The 5,987-nt window shown below is 42.3% G+C and overlaps 1 pseudogene; it reads left to right on the forward strand.

Annotated features, from left to right (window-relative positions):
* The first annotated feature begins 2,111 nt into the window (after window positions 1–2,111).
* On the forward strand, window positions 2,112–5,415 carry LOC134023135 (E3 ubiquitin-protein ligase TRIM16-like; annotated as a pseudogene).
* The last annotated feature ends 572 nt before the right edge of the window (window positions 5,416–5,987 follow it).

A 5,987-nucleotide genomic window follows, 5' to 3' on the forward strand; every position in this document is an offset into this window, starting at 1 on the left:
CTACCACACTGCATTAGGCTTGGCTCTGCTACCAGCCTCTACCACACTGCATTAGGCTTGGCTCTGCTACCAGCCTCTACCACACTGCATTAGGCTTGGCTCTGCTACCAGCCTCTACCACACTGCATTAGGCTTGGCTCTGCTACCAGCCTCTACCACACTGCATTAGGCTTGGCTTTGCTACCAGCCTCCTCCACCATCGGGCTCGGCTCTGCTACCAGCCCTGCTTCAATAAAAGCTATCTATTCAATCGATGGTGTGATTACTGAACTCGTGAACCAACTAATACACAGAGCAGGGAGCTGCACTGCTGTCCCTTGAATTTGTGAATCCACACAAGGAGATACAACAAATAGGATCAACACTTCACTACCCATACACACACAAGCAAACACTTGAAAATAAATTGTGTATTTTCTGCTAAATTTGGTTCCTCATCGTTGTTTTAATTTCCAATTACAAAATCAGACATCAGCCTGCTCCATCTAGACTTCCATCTTAAGTGTTCATAAAGTATTATTTAGTTATAAAAGGCTTTTTTTAAATACACAGATTTAGTTTGTCATATGACAGTGGTTCAAAGTTCAGATGCATAGTGGTCTCATCTGTAGGGCTGAAAGGAAGACAATTAAAAACAGCTTCTTATTCAACAGTATAATATTTATTTCCGTAGATATTGTCATGGAAGTCACAGAAATAGTAGCCTCACAAATGCTCACACAACTGCACACACACACATCTACACGTATGCACGCACACACCCACCTTTGAGATCACAACCACAGATGGGTAAAACACACTAGACTTGTAGAGGGATCATACAGGCATCCTGTAGATACACTGTAGATAATACAGTACAAGCATCTTAAGACGAATAAAACATTTGTCATTACCCACTAGAAGCATGTCTGTAACTTGATCTGACCTCTGTGTGAATGTGTTGGTGTGTTTGTAGTGAATCAGGTGGATATTTTACTGCCACCAGAGCCCAAGACCAGAGCAGACTTCTTACAACGTGTTTTTTTCTTCTCTTCACTTATACTACAGGCAAGCCATACTGTACACAATCACATTTTTTATTCTTTAATGAGCTTCTGGCAGTGCATTTTACTTTCCCTAGATGGCTCTGCACTCCTAAAGAGAACCCCACAACTCATACATAAAAAAGCTCAACACAACTATCTGACTGACTTAATTTATCTGATTCTCTGATTATTCTGAAACTTGATTGAGGTGTTTAAAGGTTTGTCTTGACCTTGAAGTATTTCCTTCTTCTTTTATATCAGCTAAATTATACACCATCTGTAAAAAAACGTGTTTTAGCTTTCACATAGGTAGAATGAAGTCTGCACTAATATGTTCCACATAGCAAATAAAGAAGGCAGATGTGCCCCACCCCCCAATGAAAAAAGATGTACACTACCGTTCAAAAGTTTGGGGTCACTTAGAAATTTCCTTATTTTTCAAAGAAAAGCACTTTTTTCAATGAAGATAACATTAAATTAATCCGAAAAACACTATACATTGTTAAATGTGGTAAATGACTATTCTAGGTGGAAACGTCTGTTTTTTAATGACATATCTACATAGGTGTATAGAGGCCCATTTCAAGCAACTCTCACTACAGTGTTCAAATGGTACATTGTGTTTGCTAATTAACTTAGAAGACTAATGGATGATTAGAAGAATTAGAATTAGAATGCCAAAGGTCTCCAATGCTGTAATTGCTGCAAATGGAGCATTCTTTGACGAAAGCAAAGTTTGAAGAACAAAATTAATATTTCAAATAAAAATAATTATTTCTAAACTTGTAAATGTCTTGACTATATTTTCTATTCATTTAGCAACTTATTTGATCAATAAAAGTGTGAGTTTTCATGGAAAACTGTCAGAATTGTCTGGGTGACCCCAAACTTTTGAACGGTAGTTGTATATATATATAAATACCATAACCCATGTATAGAGAGAGAAATCAACCCCATATATGGCAGCTTCACAAATGCTCACACACCTGCACATACACCTGCACACATACATACACACCTTTGAGACAGTGTTCACTGTAATCATTCCTGAACCACTCCTCTTCTTGCTGAGGGTGGAACCACGAAGTCCCTCCCTACAAGATCTCTTCAGAGAAGACGAAACTGATCTGTCTTTTCCTTCGTCTGGGTGAGAAGAAGAACAGTAAAATGGCTCAACAGGGAGTTCTGCTGGACCACAACCAGTTCAGTTGTTCAGTCTGTCTGGATCTACTGAAGGATCCGGTGACTACTCCCTGTGGACACAGCTACTGTATGAGCTGTATAAAAGACTACTGGGATCAGGATGATCAGAAGGGAGTCTACAGCTGCCCCGAGTGCAGACAGACCTTCACTCCCAGGCCTGTTCTGAGGAAAAACAACATGCTGGCTGAGGTGGTGGAGAAGCTGAAGAAGACAGAACTCCAAGCTGCTCCTCCTGCTGACAGTTCTGCTGGATCTGGAGATGTGCTGTGTGACTCCTGCTCTGGGAGGAAGCAGAAAGCCCTCAAGTCCTGTCTGGTGTGTCTGGTCTCTTACTGTGAGGCTCACCTCCAGCCTCACTATGGATCTCCTGCCTTTAAGAAGCACAAGCTGGTCAAAGCCTCCTCACAACTGCAGGAGAAGATCTGCTCTCGTCACGATGAATTAATGATGAATGATTTTTTGTAGAACTGACCAGCAGTGTATTTGTTTGGTGTGTGTGATGGATGAACATAAAGGTCATGATACAGTCTCAGCTGCAACAGAAAGAACTGAGAAACAGGTGAGGAACACAGCTTCCATCTTTGACTGATGTGAGTGCAATACAACTGGGGGTTGGTAGTTCATAGGAAATAGTGATGAGATGTATTTCTATTTAAATATAAAGAAGAAAATATAGCTGAAGTTAGAAAACAGACTAAGTCGACTTTTCAGTTTCTTGTTGTCTTGGAATGAGCAAAGGTTATAGTTATGCAATCATTTTGTATAAGCCCACACCCTGCTTATCTTCGGTCAGTTAAAATTAAGTGTACACAATGATTCTAATACAACATGAAATGATAACTGTTCATCATTTGACAGTACATATAAAACAAACTATTCCTAACTTGTGTGTTTGTCCTCAGCGGGAGCTTGGACTGAGTCAACAGAATGTTCAGAAGAGAGTCCAGCAGAGAGAGAAGGAGCTGAAGGAGCTCCAACAGGATGTGAAGTCTCTGACTGTGAGTACAGTTCTGGAAGACACATCTGGACCTCAAGTGGGACAGGACAGAAATTAAGAAATGTGTCCGTGTGTTGTGTTGTGTTCAGCGCTCTGCACAAGCAGCAGAGAAGGACAGTGAACGGATATTTACTGAGCTGATCCGCTCCATTCAGAGAAGACGCTCTGAGGTGAAGGAGCTGATCAGAGCCCAGCAGAGGGCAGCAGTGAGTCAGGCTGAAGGACTGGTGGAGAGACTGGAGCAGGAGATAGCTCAGCTGAAGAGGAGAGATGCTGAGCTGGAGCAGCTCTCACACACAGAAGATCACATCCATTTCCTCCAGGTACAGTAACTCACCTTCCATCTACTTTACTGGACTAGTAACTCACTATTTAGTTGTTTATTGTGTAGTTCTTTCCCACTAACTGATCTCTCTCTGTCTATCTCTCTTTCTGTCCAGGGTTATCAGTCTCTCTCCAGCCCCAGTGTATCTTCAGATTTACCCAGCACCATCGTCCCTCATCGTAAGGACTTCTGTGATGTGAGGGAGGCTGTGTCCAAGCTGAAAGAGAAACTAGAGGACATCCTTAAAGGGGAGTGGCCAAAGATCACAACCACCGGTGGGTAAAACACACTAGACTTGAGGGATCATACAAGCATCCTGTAGATACACTGTAGATCATACAAGCATCTTAAGACTAATCAAACATTTTAGTCATCACGGTCACCCACTATGTGTGTAACTTGATCTGACCTCTGTGTGAATGTGTTGGTGTGTTTGTAGTGAATCCAGTTGATCTTTTACTGCCACCAGAGCCCAAGACCAGAGCATACTTCTTACAATGTGAGTGTCTTTCAATGGTTATTTTCATCTCTTCACTTATACTACACACAAACCATAAGTTACTAGACACAATCCATCATAGTATTTTTGATGATGGCAGTGCAGTCCTACATAAACCCCCACCATTCATACATGACAGCTGAACACAATAAGCAGGCAGCACACATTAGACAGTTGCACAACTGATGCAGCACAACTGCCATCAGGGAAAAGTGAGATGGCTTTTATATATTGATGCATTGCCTACCTGCCCAAACTTACTCCAGAGATAGGAATGGAAAACATTAGAAGTAGTTATACACCAAATAAATAGGTTCTAGATACTATCTGACTGACTTTCTCTGAATCTGATTCTGTGTTTGCTCTGCTCTTCTCCCAGATTCCTGTCAGCTCAGAATGGACCCAAACACAGCATTCAAACGTATCTCTCTGTCTTGTGGGAACAGAAGAGCAAAACTGACTTCAGTCCCGCCATATCATTATCATCCAGAGAGATTTACTCACATCGAGCAGGTGCTGTGTGGAAATGCTCTGTCTGGACGTTGTTACTGGGAGGTGGAGTGGAGTGGAGCGGTTGGTATAGCAGTCTCATATAAAGACATCAGCAGAACAGGGTCAGGTCTTCTATCTGGATTTGGAGACAACGATAAATCGTGGTGTTTAAAGTACTCTTCTAAATGTTTTGATTTCAGACACAATAATGTTAAGACAATAACATCAAGCTGTGATTCCAGAGTAGGAGTGTAGCTGGATCACAAGGCAGGTACTCTGTCCTTCTACAGCATCTCTGACACAATGACCCTCATCCACAGAGTCCAGACCACATTTACTCAGCCACTCTATCCTGGGTTTGCATTTAGTTTATCTAGGTCCATTGTCACGCTGTGTGAGCTGGAGTAGTTCACATTAGTGTCCTTCCCTCCTTACATCTCTGGTTGTGCAACTGCACCTCCTAACTTCCATTTTTGCTTTGAGAGTTTTGAGAGAGTTTTTCCTTGTCTTCTCTGTGGGTTTAGGCTGTTGTGGGCAACTGTGAAGTCAACTTTGTGATCTTGCTGGGACAAAGGGCTACACAGAGTAGAGAGTGTAACTGGATCACGGAGCAGGTACTCTGTCCTCCTACAGCATCTCTGACACAATGACCCTCCTGCACAGAGTCCAGACCACATTCACTCACCCACTCTGTTTTAGATTTGGAGTTTGGTGTAATGGCTACACTACTGAACTGTGTGAGCTGAAGTAGAGGTCCCCATAACTGTCTATCTTTCATATCTCTTTTGGTTTGGTCTTACAAGGAGAATTCTTTCTCTTCTCCATGAATGTCAGGGTCAGAGTTAGAGATTGTTAGAGATTGACTCTCATGTTAAAGTAAAGCAGGGGCGGTTCTACACGGGGGCCTACAGGGGCCAGTGCCCCTGTAAAAATGTGCCTGGCCCCCCCTGCGGCCCCCCTGAGCTGACTGAATAATAAAAATAAATTTACGTCGTTTTTCTTCTTCTAGTAGTCAAGGGAAGGGACATTGCAGCCTTTTTTGCCCCAGTAAATAAAAAAGTGAGAGAAACATATCAAGGTATTGAGAGAGCCGAGGAGCTGGAGGAGGGAGAGCCAGAGCCGTTGTATGATTTTAATGTAAAGCTAAATTTAAGTATTTAATGTTTACATATCATTTGTTTCCGTTTTTTATGTGCCCCTCTGATTAAACACTGCCCCCCCCACTTGCCCCCCCCAGTAAAATGTGTCTAGAACCACCACTGAAGAATAGAAGACAACTCAAGCCAGATCCTGTAATGATTTTAAGGGTCAGGGTCAAGCATCAGCATCAGTAGGTTAACGTAATGTGGAAGAAAGTTCAGTCTGTCTCCACTAGGACGGTTTGACTGCATTTTTGGGTTCTGGGTTTATAAGTATTTGACACTCGGCTCATTGGAGATTGAGTTT

This window comes from Osmerus eperlanus, chromosome 7 (genome assembly GCF_963692335.1).
Source record: "Osmerus eperlanus chromosome 7, fOsmEpe2.1, whole genome shotgun sequence".
Taxonomy (NCBI): Eukaryota; Metazoa; Chordata; class Actinopteri; order Osmeriformes; family Osmeridae; genus Osmerus; species Osmerus eperlanus.